Below are 24,691 nucleotides of genomic sequence, written 5' to 3' on the forward strand. Positions count from 1 at the left end.
TTGTGGCACCAGGTACCGGTTTCATGGAAGACAGTTTTTCTACGGACTGGGGAGAGTGGAGAGGGGATGGCTTCAGAATGATTCAAGCACATTACATTTATTGTGCACTTTATTCCTATTATTATTACATGGTAATATATAATGAAATAATTATACAGCTCACCATAATGCTGACTGAAAGCGGAGCTCAGGCAGTAATACGAGCGATGGGGAGCGGCTGTAAGTACAGATGAAGCTTCGCTTGCTGCTCACCTCCTGCTGTGCAGCTGGTTCCTAACAGGCCACGGACAGCTGCCAGTCTGTGGCCTGGGGGTTGGGGACCCCTGTTGTAGTTCATCTAATCCACCTTTCACATGTTGTAGACCTAAACCCAGAGAGGTGAATTCATTGGACTTAGGGTCACAGAGATGACTGACTGTGGAATTTGAACTCTATCTCCTGATTCCTTACAATTCAGGAATCTCTCCACAGCACAATGGTGTGCTTTCCACGTCAATAATCACAAGTATTTAGTTGACGGAGGCAGATAACCAGGGATGTACCACCACCAAGAATGCCCATTTCTCAGGTGAGAACATAAAACCTTATTGTTCAACCATATCTTTGGGGGGGGACGGTGTGTGCTATCAAGTCTTTGATACATACACCTAAAGGCAAGGGCAGTAGTAGTCTGAAGCCTTAATAAAGAAGTAGCAGTAATACCACTGAATACTCTTTATTATGGTTTTTATGTTTCTTGGCCCTTATTGCAGGGATATGCCTTTGGATTCCCTTACTGCTGGAGACCCAACCTCAGCTGTTTCCCTGCCCACTCCAAACACGCCTAAGAATGGCCCTGCGGAGGTGGCATTCTGCCCCTTGGAGCAGTAACATCTTCCATGTTACTTCATTCTCGTTAGGCCACAAGAAACCTCGAGGCAGCATTACCAACTTGTAGAAACCAAAATCCTGGCAACTGATAGAACTCGAATGACAAAGATAATGGCGTGAAGAAAGGTCACGACATAAGCCACTCTGTTAAGAGTGTTCAGACCCTTATCCTACAAGGCTCTAGGTAGGAGTAGTATGTTTTCATGCCATGAAGACAAAGGCATTTGTTTTCATCTCAGAGAAAATTGTAATATCATTTCCATGCTTATTGGCTCTGCTTTGAGCCCTGGAGCCCCATGTAGCTGTTGTACATTAACTCCTGACAGTGAGCCCAAAGAAGTAAGATGATTGTCTTGGGAAACACAGCAGTGCGTCCAAAGATTTGATACATGCTGCTTGCCCTCCTAAGCCATAAGTTTCCATGGTGTGTTTGGCATAAATGGGAACTTCACATATATTATATTTTTCTATATTTACTGAGGATTCATTTCATTACAAATGTTATTAGCATCATTATCAAACATTTATTGATGTTGACTTACATACAAGGCACTGGGACAGCTAATGGTGATTACAAGGCATAATATTCCCTTTTTAAAAATTGAAGTAGAGTTGATTTACAATGTTGGGATAGTTTCAGGTGTACAGCAAAATGCATCAGTTATATATATATGTATATATATATGAGTATATATATTCTTTTTCATTATAGGTTATTAAAAAATATTGAATATAGTTACCTGTGCTATACAGTAGGTCCTTGTTGATTGTCTATTTTATATATAACAGTGTGTATATGTTTTTTTTGTTTTGTTTTGTTTTGTTTTTTAAATCATTTATTTATTTATTTTTAGTGTGTATATGTTAACCCCAAACTCCTAATTTATCCCTCCCTCCCTTCCCCTTTGGTAACCATAAGTTTGTTTTCAAAGTCTGTGAGTCTATTTCCGTTTTGTAAATAAGTTCATTTACACCATTTTTTTAGATTCCCCATATAAGTGATATCATATGATATTTTTCTTTCTCTGACTTACTTTCCTCAGTATGATAATCTCTAGGTCCATCCATGTTGCTGCAAGTGGCATTATTTCATTCTTCTTTATGGTTGAGTAATATTCCTTTATATATATATATCCATCTGCCATAGTAGCTTTAGTCAAATAGTTAGCTACATTTATCTATTAAACATATACTATTGCTCATATTGTTGCTTTATTTATTATATTAGTTCCCTAAATATTAAATGTTGCATAGCAAAAGTAGTTACACACTGGACTTTATAAGCACAGAAAATTCACACCTTTCGCGTAAGTAGGGTGTCCCGTAGCCATGGGAACACATCCAGAATAAGCCGTCAGCGCCTCACACGGTTCAGTCCATCTCGTTAAGTTTCTCTCTGATCTGACACCCCCTCTGGAACCAACAGACATCTTCCCAGCACACAAAAAGAGCCCATGTAGCAATCGTTCATGCTTTACATCTCACATGCCAAAATAGATATCACAACTGGTAGCAGAGATACAAATTAAATAGAGACGAGGTTTACTTTCTGCTCCTTATAAAATTCCAGTACTGTCACTTCTCTTTTTGTTCATTCAGTGGTTCCTCTCAATCTGGTCCCTCCCTGCCATCCAGGAAATCACTCTGGTGATAGAGTCTCCCCTACTTTCCAGCTTCCATCTGGGGGAGCCCATGGCTCAGCTGAGGCTTTATCTGCCCACTGTTTCATTTTGGATCTTTTGCCTTCCAGAGGCTCCTGTGCTAATCATTTACTGTTACCATGATTCTTCTCGCCTCTTTCTGTAAGCATAATACCAAGTCCTGATTTCTTATTTGCACCCGCAAGGCTGAAACTGCAGGTGTTTATCTGTATAGAAGTCACCAGAAGTCAGTGTAAATCAGGGCAGTTCCCCGAGCAACAAAAATTAATATGTAGGAGAGTTCCAGGCTCAGGTAGTGTTTCTTTCCAATTATATTTACTCATTTTCGTGAGGTGTTATTTAATTCCTGAGGTTTCTTGATAAATGGTACAAATGCCATTCCTTTTTCCAATGCAATTTGTGATCTTAATTTGTGATTAAGACTAAATAAAAATTAGTCTTAATATTAGGTCCCTCTGTTCTCGAAGCAGGAAGCTCATTGCAAAGCAATTCTCATTTACAACCTTACATCTTTGCTTTGAAAACCGTGATAGCAAAAAGTGCGCAAAGAAGAAGGAAACTGCTTCAAAATGTCAAACAACATCTGTTTCCCATTTCTGAGAATTACTGAGCTTTCTGCGCCCTTTAACCCTTTAGCCCACATTGTATCTGTCCCTTCATAGTTTATGAGCTTTATCTTCAGAAGTCTTTCAGTAAATGAAACCTGATACAGAGAGTGAATCTCTGCTTAAGGTTCTCTCCAAGGATTAGGGATGAGATTTATTAGAACAACACCACTCATGCTGTGATACTTTAAGGTCGTGTCAACATTTCAATTATAAACCTGTGCTTCCAGGGGGACAGACACAGTCTGTTTAAAAAATAATAATAATTCTCCAGCTTCAAACTGGGAAAGTGGGATAGTCATTGGAGCATCCATGTTTTGGATGATTCAAATTTTGAAAAGCTTCCCGTGATTGACCTTTTTGAAGGGTAAAGAATTATATCCCACAGACTCTGGGATATACTTCAAGACTGTATCCCACAGTCAAAGCAAAAATGATGATAGATTAAATAATTAGAGCAAAAAATCTAAATATGATCGTTCTGGAAAACTGCAAATGAGTCAGTATTTGAACGTCTATTTTGAGGACAAGGCAGAAGGCATTTTGTCACATGCAGTAATAGGTCATTCTTCTAACTATAACTTTAGGTCAACCAGGCAGTGGTGGTTTCTTCTCAGTGATCTGCAGCAAATCTCTGTGCCATCTAAACGAACAGTGACTGAGAGGTCTGACAGAAAAGCATGAGGGGATCAAGGTCAACCAAAAACAAAGCAGTGAAGGTATGAGTTCATCTTTGGTGCCCTTCTCCTGATGCTCTGCGCTCTCTGTCTTCCCCTCCTGAAGCCCGTGATCCTGAATCATGGACGTAAGAGTTAATCCTTTCACCTTCCTTAGCACCTGACACCATCCTTCAGTCAAAACCAACCTGCTACCCACTTGATTCATTGAGAGTCACCTATGAGGTTACAAAGGATCCACTAGGTTTCTACTGATTGGCTGACAGTCACTAAGTCTTAAATGGTTGTCTGCCTCAAAGATGTTTGTGTTTTGTAAGGAGCAAAGCTGGTGGAATTTAGGGCATCTATACAGGGGCAATGGAAAGGGATTTTTTTTTTTTTTTTTTTTTTTTTTTGCGGTACGTGGGCCTCTCACTGTTGTGGCCTCTCCCGTTGCGGAGCACAGGCTCCGGACGCGCAGGCTCAGCGGCCATGGCTCACGGGCCCAGCCGCTCCGCGGCATGTGGGATCCTCCCGGACCGGGGCACGAACCCGCGTCCCCCGCATCGGCAGGCGGACTCTCAACCACTGCGCCACCAGGGAAGCCCGAAAGGGATTTTTAAGTAAGGAATTTAAAAGCATTCTTCGAATAGCATCGCGTAGGCAACAGTATTTTTCTCCTATAATTAAGAGGTTTAATTAATAGTTCCATTGTTCTATAATGTTCCATTGTTCTATTCTCTAGGGAGAATTGGTCATAAAATATAAGTTCCATGAGAGCAGAGTTTTGTTCTTTTGTTCCCTACAAAACACCCAGCACCTATGACTTAAAACATTGTAGGTTATAAATACCTGGTGAATGAAGGAATAAAAAAGTTATTGAACATATCAATACCTCTTTATCAGTTCTGAAAGTCTTAGTAATAAGTAACCTGCAAACACATTTCCTCAACGCAGAAAAAAAAAATCTATTACTGTAAATAAATGGTTATCTATACATCGGCATCTAGGGTGGGGTGATGCAGAAAAGAATCACATACAAAATAAGTGATTAACTAAGAGAAATATCTAAGAGCAATGTGTGCTCTTTTTTTCTGACTTTTAAATACCACCCAAACCTTTACAATGGAGAGTTTGAAACTGAAAGAGAGATGAACTTTTCTGTCCCACCTCCGTGTCTCCCGTTTCTCAAGTAAGAAAAAAACCTCCAAAGGACATTTGTATTTTAAAAATATACACTACTTTGCCCATGGAGCCAACCAGATTGTAAGTGCCTTGAAGGTAGGCAGGAACAATGCCGTATTCATTTTTTTTATACCCACAACGTTTCTGAATGGTGGGCTGCACACAGCATGTGTTTCATAGAAATTTGTTAGATTGGGTAGCTTCTTAAAAATTGAGACCCTCCATTGCAGCAGGTACTTTATCTAAACTGCTCAGGGGTATCAGCGTCTGCTTTCAATTTCATCTACTCTCTCTTCCTCTGGCAAGCCTCTGACGGCGTGAGAAGAAGAGATGAAAGGAAATGAGACAAAAAGAGGAAGAGTCTAACTGTAAGGTCTTCTAGGGACTTCGATGCTATGAGTGTTTGAGGAATCTTCAAGTATTGCTTGTCTATATATAATCATGTTTCTACAGTAGAAATATTCCCTTTCTGAAGACAACAATGTATTCCTTTGCGAATAAAGTCTCACGCCATTATTAGCCAAGGAAATCCACTTGGCCACTTAACCAGGCTTGGATGGTCCCTTCCCTTGTACCTTTCAACAGCTATACCAGATGTCTCCAAACTATTCCCAGAGCTGATATTTTGTGCTACTACAGCCATCTTCTGTTATTTCTCTGTGGCTTTTCTGGAGAACTAAAAATGCACTCATGTTCTACAGAAATCCTTTCATTCTATTTCAGTTAGCCTACAGAGTTCTGGGCCTTTTCACGGGATAGAAGGGTGCCAATCTCTTGGAAGCTGCAATCTTCTGGTCCATTGGAAAGAGGAAGACCCTCCATAGAATCCAAAATAAATACATAAACAAATGGATTGTGACCCTAAGTGTTTATGTCCTTAGTCTTAAGAGCAGTTTCTTCAGGAGAATAAGAAAAAGAAAAAGATCTCCACACATTGGCATAATCATAGTCTGATGTCATTCCAGCAACTTACAGCAACAAATGCACGGCTGTTTTTCTTGTTTGTTTGTTTGTTTAATTAAATTCTTTCAAGCCATGTGGAGCAATACTGCTGGGTAGACCTTGTTAGAAGAGATAATTAAAACACAAACAAACTAGTTCTTTCATTTGGAATAGCAACCACAGCACATGCTCAGGACGACTCCCTCACCAAATCCCCAAGAATCCTTAGTATGCAAACCAAGTCACCTTTAGAAATAGGTTCAGAGGTTTGTTAGAGAGCTGGAAACCCCTTCACACTGAGAAGGAGATCAGGAAAGTCTGATCTCTGGCAGAGATCTCTGGAAAGAGAGATCTTTCAGGCAGGAGATCTCTGGAAAGTCAGACTTTTCCTGAGACATCGCCCATGGAGCCCAGCAGATGAAATGATGCCTTCGTGATAGGCTCTCAACAGACTTAGGGGTCTCAGAAAAAGGACTTTCTCACTCTGCAGTCTTGACTTGAAGTGAGGCAATCAGGAGTCTCTAGACTTTTCCAAAGAGGATGAAAGTGGAAAAAAGAAAAATATTTGTGTATATGTATGTTTCCCAAAACACCGGTAGATCCTGTGTTCAGATTCCACGTCATGTGATCTGATCTGGAGTGAAACATCAGTCCCACCACACTGTTTATGATGTTTCTAGGGGAGTGGTAAGTATACTTGGCAACCTTACTAAATGCAGCGAGATATGTTGACCTGTGTGGATTCTCTGTGATGGCTTTGAGACAACGTAGCTTTTGGAGTGAGATAAACCTAAACTGGAATCCCGTCTTCTTATGTGATCTTGAGAAAGTCATGGTCTTTCTGAGCGTCAATCTTCTCAATCTTGAAATTGAGGAGGATGAGACTTGGACCTGGAGCAGGTGTTTGTCGTGCTAATTCCCGAGGCCCATCTGTTGTCAGCATAGCTGTGACGGGCAGTTGTAGGCACGTTTCTCTCTTTTTTTTTTTTTTAATTAATTTTTGTTGGAGTATAGTTGATTTACACGGTTGTGTTAGTTTCTACTGTGCAGCAAAATGAATCAGCTCTACGTACACATATCTCCTCTCTTTTCTGGATTTCCTTCCCATAGGCATGTTTCAAGGTGTCCCACCTGGGGCACAAGCCCTGATGTCTGCAGCTTTTCTGCCTCTTGGCTTTCTCTGAGGACCTTGGAAAGCACTGTGTTCGTGCACCAGCCCAGTCTAAAAGTACGGGGCAATTACCATCCCACACGGGCTCCTCCCTGGCAATCCTGAACCAGTGGGGCACAGGGGTCACTGCATAAATGCCCAGCCTCCCAGTTCTCTGGTAGGACAGCTCAGAAGTAGTCTTCCATGGCCTTTCTCTTATCCTGTCCCACCACATACAAGTCCATATTTCGGGGTAGAAGAACCTAAACTAAGACCTTTCTTATTCTTTTTCTCCACATTTGTTGCACAGCTCAAATAAGATAACATATGGAAAGATTTCTTTGTAAACGCTAAGGATATGGGCAAATGTCAGTTACAAATATGAAAATGTTACCGTCATTTTGATCTAAGTTTACATTGAAAACATTGAAATTATATTATTATTTTACATATTTCTCCTATTATGAACGTGTTGTATCTGTTAGGTTTAAAATAAATGTGTTCAGGAGACCAAAGCTATATGCAGCACTAGGAAAACATAAATAAGTGAGCAACCTTGGAGGAGGGAATTTACTCTCATCCTATCAGGTCTCTGTAATTTTACTCTTGTGTGTTCTCTCTTTAGAAAGTCTTTCCTAATCTCATCTTCCCATCTAATTCCTCCTTACCCTTCAATACTCAGCTCGTTCAGCCATCCACCCATTCATTCACAGTGTTTATGGGACGCTGCCATAAGCCAAAGTTAAGTTTACTCTAACACCTTCCATCTCAAAAATGCCAAATCCTGACCCCATCTCCTTCTCAGGCTCCTGCCCTAGCTCCCTCCTCCCCTTCACAGCCGAATGTCTCAAAACAGTCCATATAAACTTTCTTAATGCGCTCATCTTCCATGCCTCCAATTAACCTAAAACTTCTCTTGCTAAGGTCATGAATTGTTACTATATTAATAAACCCCAATAGACAATGGTTTTCATTTTACTTGACTTCTCAGCAACTTTTCACACTCTTGGCCCCTTATGATTCGGTTTTACGTGACTTCTACTTTCATGGTTTCCTCTTACATTTGTAGCCAGTGGTAGAATTTTCTTTTTATTTCTAAATTTAAAAAAATTTTTAGTACCTTGCTAGTTTCTCCTTCTCTAAATCAGTTAGGGTTCTGAGCTACAAGCAGCAGTAGCCAAAGATGGATGACAAATAATTCAGATTAAGTATTATGAGTAGCTTGTAGAATCAGAGGGGGGCTCACAACTATGGAACTAAGACAAATACCAGAAATCATCCCCAAGGACTGACTGGTTCTTAGAAGCAGGAAACTTTGGCAGGAAAACAAGCACTGGTCACTGTGGCTAGTAGCACAGTGATGGTTTAGGTGCCTGACAGCCAAAAATAATGGCAATTAGCCATTACTTTTCCACATCAAATCGTGTCTTAAGCTTTCTCTAAATTGACATTTCCTCTGGTGAGATCTCATCAGCTCCCATGGCCTCAAAACCCTCTTATGTATCAACGTCTCTCAAATCTTGACTTCTAATTTGGACCTCTTTTCCGAGGTTCAGATTCATGTATCCAAACACATGCTTGGCAGCTCCATTTATTAGATGTCTTGTATCAATAGTATTTTAAATTTAAGAGATGCAGATCTGAACTCATTCTCTTCATACCCCTTTCTGCCTGTCTTCTTCATCTAAGTAAATAGCAATTCCATCCATACATTTCCTTGTTCCCCAAACCTGGTAGTCATCCCTGACATCTACCTCTTTTTAACTTGCTCATCCAATTCACTACCAACTCTTGTCCATTCTGCCTCCAAAATACATTTGCAATTTGCCCCCTTCTCCACTGTCACCATCCTACATTAATCTACCATCTTGTCATCTTCTTCCACAACGGCAATAGCTTCATAATTGTCTTCTTGCCTCCATTCTTGATGCATCCAATTTACCCCATCACAGCAACCAGTATAACTTGATAAAGCTTAAATTGGATGATGTCTCTTCCTTAATCAGAATGCTGGAATAGCCTTGCATTTGAAAAATAAATTTTCAACATGGCCCTTGGGATCTAGTGCCTGCTGACTGCTCCAAGCTCACCTTGAGCCATTTTTCTTCTATCACCATTGCTCTGAACTGAACTAAGCTGAGCTTTTAGTGCACTATCCTCAGATTATTTGGGGTAAATATCAAAATCCACTAAAAAATTTCGAGGTACAAAATACAACCTCACTAGTAGACTGAAATGAAAGTGAGTTTGAAGCCAAAATCTGCCATACATACCATTATTTATCCATTACATTTTTATTTTTATCAGCAAGTATATTTATTTGCTAGGGCTGCCACAACAAAGTATCACAGGCTGGGTAAGTTAAATAAAAAAAATTTACTTTGTCATGGTTCTGGAGGCTAGAAGTCCAAGATCTAAAAATATTTTTGGAACCTTGAGGACTGAGCTATGCAATGCAGTCTTACTAAGTCTGCGTGTAGAGAAGAAAAAGAAAATCCACAAGAAAATCTTCCTGGAGACATTTCTTGAAGTTTCTCTCATTACTTTCCCAGTTATAATAAACAGCTGATAATCTCAAAGTAAACTGCTTCTGATGTCTGTCACTTAATACTAAGCCACTATATTTAGCATTCCTAGATAAATAAATTCATTCCTGGCCAACCCTGGAATTAAAGAACCCAAAAGAGCTTTAGGAAATTCCCCTAGGTAATTGATACTTTTAACTGAGTCAGTCTTGGATTAAATACCTGAAATGAAATGTGGAGATGGGAGGTAACACCTAGGAGCCAACCATCCATGGCCAAAAAAGAATCATCTGGATGGCTTACTCCCTCAGAAAATCAACCTATCAAATATCCTATTCAAACTGCATCTTGAAGCATGAAGATGAAAGCTGAGAATAAACTCACTAAGATGATTTGGAAAGGAGTTACCTTGATGTCTTTAGAGAACCTGACCTTGATTCTGTTTCCTCCTCTGCCTATCAAGTGGGAAACTAGTTTTCCTGGTCTTTCCATGAATATGTTTTCTCCTTTCCTTGCAGAACAGAGACAGCCAGAATGAGCACCGAATGGTGGGTCAAGTGGGTTTATTTAGTGCTTTGTCTTCTCCAGCTGGGGCCACGCCTTTCAGCCCGGATGTCCTTTGTACGTGATGCTGTCTGACATTGTTTAACAGGATGTTTAACTGTTTAACTGACAGTAGACATTCCACGTGGATCAGAAATGTGGAACACAATCACTTCCTAGTCACTTCTACACCATCAGCCTCTGTCAATTATTAAATGCTTATTTCAATGATACCCCACAATAAAGCAATAAAATTTTAAGTTTTCTGTTCTCAAAAAATTATCTGCGCAGAAGATGTAGATTTTGAGAAAGCTATATTCATGCAAATCTCTTCTGCCCAAATTTAAGGAATCAGGCTCAAAAATCATATTTCTGCATCATAAAAGCTTTGGTCAGGGCTTACTTTTATTTGTTACTTAAGCAAACAGCATGGCCTTGAGAATAGAAAAGCTAACATATACATTAATATTAGTGATACACAGCAATCTGAGACTAAGCTTTCACAAGTGTGGATGGATTCAGTAAGATCAAGATGATCCAATCTGCTCATTTGTTATCTGCTTTGCACTGAATGTTTGTATTGCCCTGAACTTTATATGTTGAAATCTTAACCCCCAGTGTGATGGCTGGTAGGTGTGATGGTTGGGAGGTGATGAGGTCATGAGGGTGGAGCCCTTGTGAATGGGATTAGTGCCCTCATAAAAGGGACCCCAGGGAGCTCCCTCCCAACCTTCCACCATGTGAGGACACAGCAAGAACATGGCTGTCTATGAACCAGGAAGTGGGTCCTCACCAGACACAGAATCTGCCGGTGCCTTGATCTTGGACTTCCCACCCTCCAGAACTGTGAGAAATAAATGCTTGTTGTTTAAACGACTCAGTCAATGATATTGTTATGACAACCCAAACAGACTAAGACAAAATCGTGTTGCAGGTCTTATGCTTCTAGGTGTCTACTAGGCACTCTGAACACATTTAAACTAGTCCCAAATTAGATCACCTAGTTTTTCAGTCAAGTTTGATTTGACTATAGCTGAATGGAAATTATTCCTTATTTACCCAAATCATCATTTCTAATAAAATTCATAATTTCATTTTTCTGTACACTTCATTAAGCAAATTGAGGCAAAAACCCACTTAGAAATAACATCATAGGACTCTTAAGTGATAAGATCAATCTGTTCCAAAAGAAAAATATAAAAGATATTTTCCTCCAGGCCACAAGATCTTTTCCTTATGCTTTTAACCCAAATGAGTCCTACTTTCCATTCCAGCACCCAAGTCACCCCCTCACACCCTCCGTCCCCTGCCCCACTTCACCCTCTGGTGCTTTCATATTACTCCAACCCTTTCCACTCATAAGGAAAGAAAACAATTTAATAATCCAAGGTTATTTCAGACTAAGATGAAGGTATCTGTGCTTTAATACATCATTTCCTCTAGAATGTTTGGAGTTTAAAACATCTTGGAACCCGCTGACCATCTCTTGGTGGAGAGTGGAGAAGATATACAGATACACAAATACCCCACTGTGTGACAGAGGCTCGTAGAGCTGTTTTCACAGGGATTGTTTCATCTAATCCTCACAACAACCTTTTTCTGTAAGCCTAAAATATCCCTTTTTAGAGGTTAAATAAATCCCCTAAGATCTCAAAGCTAATAAATGCTAGTTTCAGGATTCCAGCCCAAGTCTGTCTGACTCTTTCTCTACAGCTTATGGGCTTTTCACTTTGCCAAACCCAACCCGAATGAACCTCCAGTGGGACATTTTAGCGCTGGGGGATTTTAACACTGGCCCATGAAGGTGAGTGATATCGTTGATCAATGAAGCCCCTCAAGTAGCAGGAAGTAACCACATACTCCATCTCTGTGTCAGATTTTCTTTCCCTACCTGTGTTTTTTTTCTTTGCCACATTCTAGCTTCAATGCCTCTCCATTCCAAACTAGCTTTGCATTTCTAAAAAATCAGTTATTATTCATTCAGTTTTTAGACTGAAAATCCTCTAAGGACCTCAAGGCACCGTATAGAAAAATATTGCATAATGAATGATAAACATTGGGATTACCAGGAGGATACAACTGAGAACCCTGCATCCTTACTTTTTTCTAGTTCTGGGGAAAGTGGAAGTTTTTATCAAATTGAAATGGGCTCTTTACCCCATACCTCTAGCCAGTCTTCTCACTCTTGCTGAATATGAAGCCTTGATTAGACAGGTTTTCTCATTTGATCCTCACTGCCATATTCCTAAATTGCAGATATATTGCTTCACCAACATCCAGCAAATACTCCCTCCCCAAATCATCAGTCTTCGCTGCCTCCCCAGAATGATTTAAATCATCAAGGAAACAAGACCTAAGACCTCCAGCAGACCTTTACAATTAATGCATCCAGTTGAGCGTGAGCCATCTGATGCAGTCTATCTATGGTCTTGATGACTCTAGCTCCACTAGAGGCAGAGGGAGAAGTGAGATGACAGACAATGGCAAGAAGATGAGCAAAGAGGTCAACAGGGACTGTCCTTCTAAGGCTTCTCCAGGTACCAGGTGTTATGGTTGATCTGTGTCCCTCCCTCCCCAGAAGAAAAGACATCTTAAAGTCCTAACCCCTAGAATCTCAGAGAGGAGAGAGGGTCTTTACATAGGTCGTCAAGTTAAAGTGAGGTCATTAAGGTGAGCCCTAATCCAATATGACTAGTGTCCTTCTATAAAGGGAAAGTGTGGACACAAAGGCAGACAGGCATGGAGGGAAGACAATGTGAAGAGACACTGGAGAAGACAGCCGTCTACAAGCCAAGGAGAAAGGCCCGGAAGCCATCTTTCCCTCACAGCCCTGCTCTGAAGGAGCCAACCCCCGCTGGCAGCTTCATGTTTGGACTTCCAGCCTCCAGAACTATGAGACAGGACATTTCTATTGTTTAAACCACTCAGTCTGGGCTGTTTTGTTATGGCAGCTTTAGCAAACCAATGCACTGGCCTAGGTAGGGCTCTGTGGAATCTCCACCTCCATCTCCACGTTGCTTTCTCATCTGTGTGGGTCTCCATCTCATCTTTCCCTGCTTCTGTCATAAAGAAACACATGATTGGGGTGCATGTATCCTTTTGGACCATGTTTTTCTCTGGGCACATGCCCAGGAGTGGGGTTGCAGGATCATATGGTAGCTCTATTTTTAGCTTCTTAAGGAACCTCCATACTGTTCTCCACAGTGGCTGCAGCAACATGGATGGACCTAGAGTTTGTCATACTGAGTGAAGTAAGTCAGGCAGAGAAAGAGAAATATCGTATGATATCGCTTATACGTGGAATCTAAAAAAAACAAAAAAAATGATACAAACGAACTTATTTACAAAACAGAAACAGACTCACAGACTTAGAGAAGGAACTTATGGTTACCAGGGGAGAAGGGAAAGGGGAGGGATAGTTAGGGAGTTTGGGACTGACATGTACACACGGCTATATTTAAAATGGATAACCAACAAGGACCTCCTGTATAGCACGGGGAACTCTGCTCAATATTCTGTAACAACCTAGCTGGGAAAAGAATTTGAAAAAGAATAGATACATGTATATGTATAACTGAATCACTTTGTTGTACACCTGAAACAAACACAACATTGTTAATCAACTACACTCCAACATAAAACAAAAAATTTTTTTAAAAAAAGAAACACATGATTGCATTTAGGGCTCACCTGGCTCATCCGGTATAAACTCCTCCTCTCAAGATCCTTCACTTAATCACGTCTTTTGCAATAGAAGGTCACATTCATTCTTTGGCCGGGTTAACAGGTTCCAGGGATCGGGAAGTAAATACATGGGCTGGAGGGGAGCATTTTTTTTTTCTGCTTAACCTCAGGCCTAAACCACAAAGCCACTTAGGTTTACGTTTGGAAGCCTGTCTCTTAGAGATCACCACCACTCCCTAACGAGGAATACTCATTTCAATTCAAGTCCCAGACCCCACATAAAACTGATCTAAACCTGTGAGATTAAGATTTAAATGTTGACTTGAGTCATAACCTACCTTTTCTCCCCTCTATTTATAACACCTAGGCAGCGAGTTATCAAAACGTGAAAAAGTTGGTTCTCAATCATTCTCAGCTCTGATAAGAGTAAAAAGAGAAACCGTTTTCAACCCTCATTTATACTTTTTATTCCAGGACCCAGGGTCCTAGTCAGGTATACGAAAGAGACTATAAAAGCCCCCAACTCTCTTACTCTTAGAAAATGTGTGCAAAGCTGTGTGTTTTCCTCCTCGGTTGTCAGAATTATAACAGCTCCACGTATGTATGCAGTTTTTACATCTCCACACTCTGGAGAGGTTTAATGTTCAAACACTACTTTTCTCTAAGAACTTACAAGAGTACAAACTTTTCTCTCTTTTACTATTTCTTTCTTGGCCTCAACCACCCAAATCCTTTTCCCTCTAGAATCACATAGCCCAGAAGAATAAACTGAAGATGAGTTAGAACTCCTAAAAGGACTCTGGAAAAAAATAGAAATAACGATAAATTTTATAATTTCCCAAAAGGGGATTTTGGGGGAATTTGTAGTTAATTGGCCTAATAGTTGGATAAAGGAAAACTCTGGGGTTGAGCATCATTTGGGACTTGCCAAAGACTAAAGACAGATGTATAATGATGTTTTAAATATTTTATAAATATATAAAATATTTAGAAGTGCCATTTGAGATGGGGAATTATTTGCTACACTTCGAGTAGTGAGGCTTTAGAAATTCAGTGATGCTTGACCCTAGCTGTACATTAAAATCTTCTTAAAAAAAAACCCCAAATACCAGTGCCTGGGCCACACCCCCAAAACCCCCAAATCAGAATTTCTCCCAAGATTCTAAATGCAGAGCTAATGTTGAGAATCACAAGAGTGGAGGCTTGTTTTACTGATGAGGAATCAAAACCCACAGAGCGAGGTAGCCTGCCTACTAGCTGCCTGTGTGTGACCAGGAACACAAAAAGAAAAGTCTGGAAATAGGGAGCAAGAAATAGTAAGAAACTTGAAATGATTGTAAAAGGAAGCAAAGGGAGTTGCCCGCAGCAGAAGAAATGAGGTAAAGGCTGCCAAGGATGAGGATGGTGAAAAGATGGTGGTGGTGAGGTCCCCCATATAAATGTAAATCCTACTTAACCCTTTATCACCCCGCTGTGAGTACACCAGGGCGCTTTGGAAAAATATATCTGCGGAACTTCTTACTAAAAGTTTAAAGTTTGGGGGAAGCCGGGCAGAAAAGCAAACTCTGAAATTCCAGAACTGGACAGTTAAGAAAATCCCGCGGAGGTAAGTGTAAGGGACTCGCCATAGATAGTAGTTTCACCAAGTTCACCACGTTTGTGTAAGATTCTGTTGTCCGTTGGCTATACTCTTACGAGAGCTGGTGAGCTGAAATCTGCTGTTACAACAAATTTGCTACCATCATTTTCTATATATTTACTGTCATCAATCCTGCCAATAAAAGAAAAGAAACTAAAATTTATTCTAGGCTAATTAACAGCAATTTTGTTAGGTGATGTTTTTGCCTCGTATGTAGCAGATCGCCTGGATATTACTTGATTAATATCAAAAAAAAAACAAAAAACCCTGTAAACTCCAGTGTCTATTTCTTTTCCCAGGTTCCTCCCCCTGGCCTATGATTCTCACGAATTCTTATCCAAGGTTTTGATGTGCTAATTTGCTCATCTGTACACACCAGCCTTGCTTGGTTTAATGAATAAATATTTAGTTTTGACAAAGGCAGGGTAAACAGAAGTCTAATTCATGAATTTGATCATTGTTTATCCCCTCACTGTGACCCTCACTTGAAATTGGTCTTGAGTCTTATCAGCCTGCTCCTTTTCATGCCTTTTCATTTCATTTGCATATCAAATATATCATTTTAAACAGGTTCCTCACAGCCTTCCTTGCAGGCAGTTACAGAACCAGTTGCCCACTGGAGCTGCAGAGAAACATCTGTAAACCCACTGTGATTACGGGGGAAGAATGGGGGACAGGGGATTATCCTCGTCTCCTATTCAGATTCGCTCCTCCAGAAATCAAGATCTTTCCCGTGCCCTGTTTTCATGGGTTTAATTGATTGACTGATTGATTCAATTTTTAATGTAAGTGTTTACTCTCCTAAAATTAGAATGACAACACAGGATTCTCCAACATTGAAACTTTGAGTTTCCTGTATCACCAAAACCTCACTTGACCACTAAGGATCGTCAACAGATTCTAAAGTGACTCCACTGAAATGCATTATCATTACAGAGAATTAGGGTACACTGGAAAATTGGCTTCAATGTACTGTCCTTCCTTTGAAACAATTTCTCCCTAAATGAAGGACAGGCAGATGGTGCCTACTGATTCAAATCAAGTTCCACTGTTCTTTAATATTCAGGAATTTGGATTTCCAGCATTGTGAGAGCTACCATCATTCTATTCATATCATTTTGTAATTTGTCCTGCCTGCATTTACCAATCCACCCCCTACTCAGAATTCACCTTGTATCGTTAAAATGACAATGACACCCTTTGTTTGCTAGATAGTCTAGTGTCATATTCAAATGTCTGGTCAGGTTAAAAATATTTCAGAGATTTCAGAATCATGTTTCAAAGCTGTTTCATTTGTATGACCCACTTCTCTAAAGAGCGCTTTAGAGATGTGATCTCTAGGCACTTGAGAGCAGGATAACCAACCAAGTTCCAGCCCTGAGCCTGATGTCTGGCTTTTATGAACTCCAGAAGCAGGAATGAGAGGAAAATCATACCATCATAAGCTGTGGTGGTTATGCACCTTAAAGTAACATTGCCTGCTTTGTAAAAAACTAAAATATTATGATGTAAAGCTACATGTCAGTTCAAGTCAATGTACCAAATAAATGAGGCAGGAATATTGGAAAATAATACTATGCTTCCTTACCTAGGGCACCATTACGTGGTGTATCGTGGCCAGAGTGCTGGATTTGAAAGCAAAGGCCTGAGTCTTATCCCATCTCTCTCTGCGATGAGAGCAAGTTCCATCCTACCGGTGCATATCCACGTCTCCATCCAGGAAAGGAGACAGTTGGCTTGTATTCATATGTATTAAACTGTGCACCTCAGAAGTGTTATTAAGTGTTTCTTGAAAAGACTTGTGCGGTCAAATAATTTGGGGGTATGAATTTCACACACACACACACAGAGCACTTTCTTGGAGATTTGCAATATGCATTCATGTATCAAATGCCTCCTTGAGACACTCTGAAAAACCTTTACAACAAATAAACTGATTTAATAATGTTTCCCAAACATATTTCCCCAAGAATTCTATGTATGTTCAAATAGTTCGGGTAGCACTGGACAAAAGTTTTCGAAGGGCCTTCCAACTACCATCAGGCCCACCCACGTCAGGTAAGCCAGGCTTGTTACTGGTGTCAGAGGATAGTGGCTAAATTGGGGGCCTCAGAAACAGACGACCTGGGCTCAGACCCGTAGCTTCTCTGCTTCCTTGCTTTGTGACCTCAGTTCTGTTACTTAACTTCTCTGTACTTTGTTCCTTCACTGTAAAACTGAGATAATAATATCATCTGTTTCTTAGGGTCATTATGAGGATTGAATGAGTTAACAAAATATATCAAACTCTTAGCAGATTACCTAAACCCTAGTAAGTGCTATAGATGTGTTAGCCTTATTGTTCAATATCATAAACCCTTGTCAGATGCAATGATCTAAGAGAAGGAAGAACAGGTGAAGGAAATTGATGTTTACCGAGCATCTACTGTATGCCCGTGATGTACATACATTATCTCATAAACCCTCAAAATAAAACTGAGATCAAAATATAATTATTTCATTTTACAGTGAGTAAAATAAAACTCTGAGATGCTAAGGAATTTGCCTATTATTACCCAGATATTAAGATGAAAAAATAAACCCCAAATTCAGGTATTCCTGACTTCAAAACTCCAGTTCTTTCCACCACATTATACTGCTATTAAGGGTGAAAAGGAATAAACTTTCCATGATTTAATAGATGAAGAAATGAGGTAGACAAACTAAAATAGATCCTAGGATCATGAGGTAAGATTCAAATTGGAAAACTATCCATATTCTGTCAACCAGCCCTATAATGTATTCATTACTGGACCCTAAAAGTAGAAGGAACTGTGAAAAGGAAAGAAGGAACTATCTCTAATTTTGATCTGGTTACAATTTTTTTAATTAAGGATATTTTGTCTCCTAATTCAGTACCTGCTATATGGATTATGTCCCATTTTAGCAGAGATTTGGCTCTCCCCTACCTAACTCAGATTATGTTTTTAGAGAAGCATAGGTTTGAAGTAGACATTTAAAGGTCAAATTAATTCTACTGCCTCCAGAAAGGATTGGATCAAAATAATTCTCAAACGATAATCCTTCACCCTATTCTACTTTTACATATTCAGCGAGGAAAATTCTGTGACTTTGATTTTAAATAATCAAATATTAATAATATATTTTAAATTTCATAACATGCAAAGACCTTTGAGACATTTGTGAAAATAAAAACACATTCATCAAAAAAAAAATGAGAAAAATAGAATAAGAAGATGAATTGATTTTCCGTGATGGAGTATGGTATTGCGCATTAAGAACCGAAATTCAGGACGTGGGACTTGGGGAAGTAATTTATTGGATATTAATCTTCCCTTTTTACCAGCAAGGCACAACTTTACTTAGATATGTCTGTTGCCTCCAAAGTTTTAAAATATGGGGTCAAGAATATAGCTGTGCCACGTATCCCAGACTGCTATTCTGCTTGGTTCATCTTATCACTAAAACTGTTTTTTTTAGAGCAGTGTCAAAGATGATAGAGCTTAGGGACTTCCCTGGTGGCACAGTGGTTAAGAATCCACCTACCAGGGCAGGGGACACGGGTTCGATCCCTGGTCTGGGAAGATCCCACATGTCACAGAGCACCTAAGCCCGTGAGCCACAACTACTGAGCCCGAGAGCCACAACAACTGAGCCCACGGGCCACAACTACTGAGGCCCTCGCGCCTAGAGCCCATGCTCTGCAACAAGAGAAGCCACCGCAATGAGAAGCCCGCACCCCACAGCGAAGAGTAGCCCCCACTCGCCACAACTAGAGAAAGCCCACGTGCAGCAACAAAGACCCAACGCAGCCAAAAATAAATTAAAATAAATAAATAAATTTATATTAAAAAAAAAAAGATGATACAGCTTAGAGAGATTTCTATGCAAGTTAAAAAGGGCAGACAGGTGGGGCTTAGCCTGCAGTGTACTTAGGTGGAACTGCCAGCTGGTTAGTTCCCATCGTCAGAGCCTGTCCTGGGACCACAGGGCATCTGATTGAATAGACAATACAGTGTTGGGGGGTGGGGTGGGGGGTATATCTCAGCATCTGAAAATTTGAAATTCTCCACTTAGTGAGTGGGAGAAGGGATGAGGATAGGTACTCTGATGTGGAGGAGAGAAAAAGTCTCTGTCTTTGGTAGTTGATGATGATGATGAGAAATTCACACAGTGGTTGACCTAGGACTTACTTTAGCCTATGTAGCAGATAGACCGGCTATCTATCTGCACGACATAACTAGTACCTCTCTCCAACAATTTGAATTTGCAGGAGTACAGCTTCATGAGGGTGTTCTTTGCCAGTCCTATTCCATCCCCTTTCTTTGCTTTCAGATATAAATTCACTGGAATGAGTGAGTTTTCCCTTGGAATTGCAGAATGCCACGCCGACCTCAAAAAATGAAAATGTTTTGCTCAAATTTGTCCTTTGGCTGTTATTTCCCCATTCTCAGAGAACCAGTACATGTTGAGGCTTTTTCCTTCAGGACTAAAAGAGATAAACATCGATATTGGTCCCTGTGGGTGTGGCAGAAGCTACCTTACCAGAATGTAAAAAAATAAATGGAAAATTCCTAAGATCTTAAGATTTTTGTGATGCAAATGCAAAAGAATTCTTAGCCGTGGCAATTCCTGCCTTTCTACCTAAGGTTATAATTAAAGGCAATGTAAAACAAAGTGGTGGTTGTTGGGAGAACAATTTACTAGGACATTCTGTAATCTTGTTGACTTTATATAACGTCAGAATCTTTCCAAAAGCTGACCTTCAAAGGTACAGTTGAATGAGAGCAAAGGGAACTGGAGTTCTGCTTGAATTTCCCCACGAGCTTATTGCTTACCAGCCTTATCTGTGGTGTAAAATGGCCAAATCCATCATTGGAGAGAAATACTCCTTATTTGTCTGAGCAAGGACTATCTCATATTGACAAATTGCCAAACAGAAATGACCATTATGAATCTCTCAGGAGCACTGAAGAGGAGGATAAGCCAAGAATATTTATTTCCTAGGCTCTATTCTTTAAGAAAATCTAGCGTTTCTTGTTTTGTTTGTTGTCATAATCTGAGGTCCCGAAATACCCGTTGTGCCCCGAAGATTGTTCACTTCACTTTTTTCAACTTTGAACATTCTAATAAGATTCCTAAGCATAAACCCTTCTACTCTTAGGATACTACTTCCATTTAAGGAGAATCCCTGACTCCTCTTACTAAAATGAAATTTTATGCAGAAAATTGAATGCAGAAACCATTCAAAAAGTGACAGTCTTAAAGGAAGACTCATGTGTTAATATAATCTTCTATTTGTGTGTACAAGAACCAGACTTTTGAGAGACTTGTCAGTTAAATTGTGCCATTTCAGAGACCAGAAAAAAAAATCCACTTTCCCTAAATAACTTTCCAGTTTCACAAATACTTATGCAATGGAGAAGTTTCTAGAAGCCCCCTTTCACAGGTCAATATGTTTCTACCCAAGAGATACCACTTGTTAGCCCAGATTAGTTCATCAGATTAGCAGAGCATAGCCCTGAGGAAAAGAAGCACAGGACAGGTAAATGTAACAGGGCTCCTCTCCTCAGGGAATCGGGAAGGCAGACCAAAAGCATTCTTCTTGGCTGGAAGCTATCGGTCCAGAAATCCAAGTCACCAGAGAATCACATGGTTGTCAGGCTCTCTTTCCCAGCTGCTAGCCCTAGGCTCGCTCTGAATCGAGGGACCTGAGTCTAGCGTCCAAAAGCCAAACTCTACCGGTGAATTTTAGTTCTTCCCTTCCTAAATTAACCTTTCTGTGCCTCAGTTTCCTCACTTATGAAATGGGAATAACAAGAGTAACTACTTCATAAGACTGTTGAATTAAATATTGATTTAATTAAATAAATTATCCTATGTGAAGCACTTAGAATAGTGCATGACAAATAGTAAGTGTTATCTGTGAATAGCATCAAGAATCAATAACTGGCCCCCATTTTTGTAACCATACACACACACAAGCACACACACACACACACACGCAATCTATAGAAAAGGGTCAGAAGAATATACAATGAATGTGAATGGTTCAATGGAAATTATGACTGATTCTTTCAATTTGTTTCCCTTTTGTATTTTCTAAATTCCCTACAATAAATATGATTAGCTTGACTATAAAAATCTAGAAAAGACTAATTAATGCTTAATGTGAAAGGATGATCATTTGTATTTTATTTACAATAACAAAAAATTGGAAACAGAAAACAGTGTCCATAAATAGGGATTAGTTCAATAAAGTATGGTTCATCCATATATTACACTTATGCACATACAATTTTAAAATGTAATGTTGAAGAATGTTTATTGGCATAAGAAAATACAATAAACCGCGTGAAAAATTAAGTAACAACACTGAATAAAAATTAATTCCTCTTTTATTAAAAATAAAGTAAATATAGTTTTATTTGACCATAAATAACAAAATGTATATATTCCCAAAAAGCTCACAGTGATTAGCCTTGCATCACAGGATGGCAGGGACTCAATTTCCTCTGTATATTTTTCTAAATTTTCCAAATCTTCAATAACAAACACATAATGCTTTTAAAACAGAAGAAAACAGTAACTGTTTTAAAGTAAATAAAGATTAATTATAAAAATTCTAGTCCAAAAATAGAGAAGTAGAGATTCAGGCAAGGAATTAAGTTAGTAGGAAAAAAAAAAAAGAAAGTGGTTGATCTCGTTGCTCTCCTCTGCACGTAGGTGGCACTGATCAATTCCCAGATTGTATGGGTAAGGACTGGGGAAGTGTTAGAACTAAGAATGAAAACTTTTGGAAGACAATTTGAGATGCTGGATAAGAGATTAGAGCTGAACCATGAGTTCCAGGCAAGAGTGTCCCCACATCTGTCCAGCATGAGTGTGGAAGAGCCAAGACAAATTCCATCCACTACTGGATTCTACCAATAGCCGACCCAATGCACGCTCTCAAAACCAAAGTACCCAATGACTCTTCCTAGAATTTCTGTGGAAGTTAAAGAGTGAAATGAGAGAAAAATAAATATGAGTAACCTCATTTAGTAAGTAAGGAAAGGAAGACCCCGTCAAAGTAAAGACAGTAAGTCTCTTGAGTCATGAATGAAACCCAGCCGAGATGATCTTGGTGACTTTGGGGGGACAGGGTAATATCAAACCACCATCCTTTTTGGCCCTACTTCCCCATCCTAATAAATGTGTAGGTAATAAAGTAATTGAAACAGAATGTGTTAATTTACCAAGAGAGAGTAGGATTTTTAAAATAGTGCTGAGTTTACAGGAAAATCTTAATGCCATGAAACAAATTGTTAATGATGGCATCCTACAAATCAAGGATGGAAAAGGCTGAAGGAACTTTCCCAAGACTCTTCAAATCAGACAACGTATCTGTCACTTCAAGTATGCCCTAGCACCCCCGTATCAATCAACACTGTATCTTAAGACCACCTCTTTGATTTATAAATATATAAAAAACCACTTCTCCATATTAGGCTGTGTGTGTGTGTGTGCGTGTGCGTGTGCGTGTGCGTGTGTGTGTGTGTGTGTGTTACCTATTCTTCAAAACACAAGGGACGTGAGATTGCGCTGTGTGGTAAGATTCGCTGTGTGTGTGTGTGTGCGTGTGCGTGTGCGTGTGCGTGTGTGTGTGTGTGTGTTACCTATTCTTCAAAATGCACAAGGGACGTGAGATTGCTGTGTGGTAAGATTCTAGACGTCAGACAGACCTGGGTTGGAATCTAGATCTCTCTCTTTCCTTCCTGAGTCACTTTGAGCAAGTGGCTAGGTCATCTATCAAATCAGAATTATAAAACCTACTTCACCATGCTGTTAGAAGATTCTAGGTCATTCTCCATCAGATGTAACACAAGGTTTAGCACAGAGTAATTACCCAATACTTGCTGCAGATGGGGATGAAAAACTATAGAAGAGGAAAAGAAGTTTTTCTCGGTCTCACAACCTGTCTCAGTTTGGTGCTTGTGCTGGAGTTCCCTGTTCACCTGGGCATTTGGGGTGAAAAGGGTACACCTGCATTTAGAATGCCTTCCTGAACAATCTCACCTTCCTGATCACCAAGCTGTCACCTCTGCAGAAGTCACAGTGAAGCCCGGAACCAACACGCAGGTCTCCTTATCCATACTGCCTCTAAGGAAAATTTCAACCAAATAGTAGATGGCCGCATACTTGAAAACAAAAGTTGTTTTAGAAAACAAGTGCCTAGTGTAGGAGAAACTGACTCCACCTCTAGTATTTCAATTGAGTGAGAAATAATTTTTTCACTCACATTTTACAGTATAGTGCATTTAATCCAGGTGCCCAAATAAACAGCAAATTTTCAATTAAACTGATGGTCCCCAAATCAAATACTCCTTGTCACAGTGCTACAACTTAAAAATAGACACCTATTGCTGCTAACTTTTTGGGCCCCGATTTATAACAGCTTCCCTCTGGAGAATTGATTTCCCTAAGTAAATAGCAATTGTTTTCATTCAAATTTTCCTACCTAGGTGTCTTAAGTGTAAATACCCCCATTTACCCTGCAAATCCAAACACTCCTTCCCGACACTTTTGTCAGCCACAGAAAATGCAAAAGCATTTCTCAAAGTAACAGAACTTCATAGCTTTGCAAACTTCCTGTTTCATAGCACTGAGGTGGGGGGGGGGGGGAGTACACTGAGTTCCTCTGAAGCCCCCTCCTGACATTTCCAGACTTATTAGCCAGTTTTCACACTGACTTCAATCAACCTCTTTAATCCTCCAAGGAAAGAGCATTTTTAATTCACCGATTGGCTGATAAGCTTGAAGCCAAAAAATGATTTACACGTAGATGAATTGTGCTTACAAGATGGAACTCAGAGCATTAGAAGCGGATCTGAATTTCCTATCTGTCATTTTATTTGCCACATTCATTTTTTCTCTGCCATTACCCTTGCTGATTGTGATCTTTCAGCGCTATTGGGCCCCTGCTTCCACAGTTTTTAATCTGCCTCTAATCCCATAGATTTTAAATATTCCCGGCACCGAGAGACTGGAGGCAATTAACTGCCCTTCTGATGCTCTCCTTATCAGTTTCCTCCTTGTATCTCCCAGAAGCAGCCTCAAGACACTTCGAGGCTGACAAATACTACCAGCATTTCAGATGAAGCATCGCCTGCACATGGGGTTGTGGAGTCCAGCTGTGCCCGGTGACGCTGAGAAATCACAGTCGTTTTTGGAGGAGGAAACGGGAAAGAA

The sequence above is a fragment of the Physeter macrocephalus genome, chromosome 11, assembly GCF_002837175.3.
Source record: "Physeter macrocephalus isolate SW-GA chromosome 11, ASM283717v5, whole genome shotgun sequence".
NCBI classification, from domain to species: Eukaryota; Metazoa; Chordata; class Mammalia; order Artiodactyla; family Physeteridae; genus Physeter; species Physeter macrocephalus.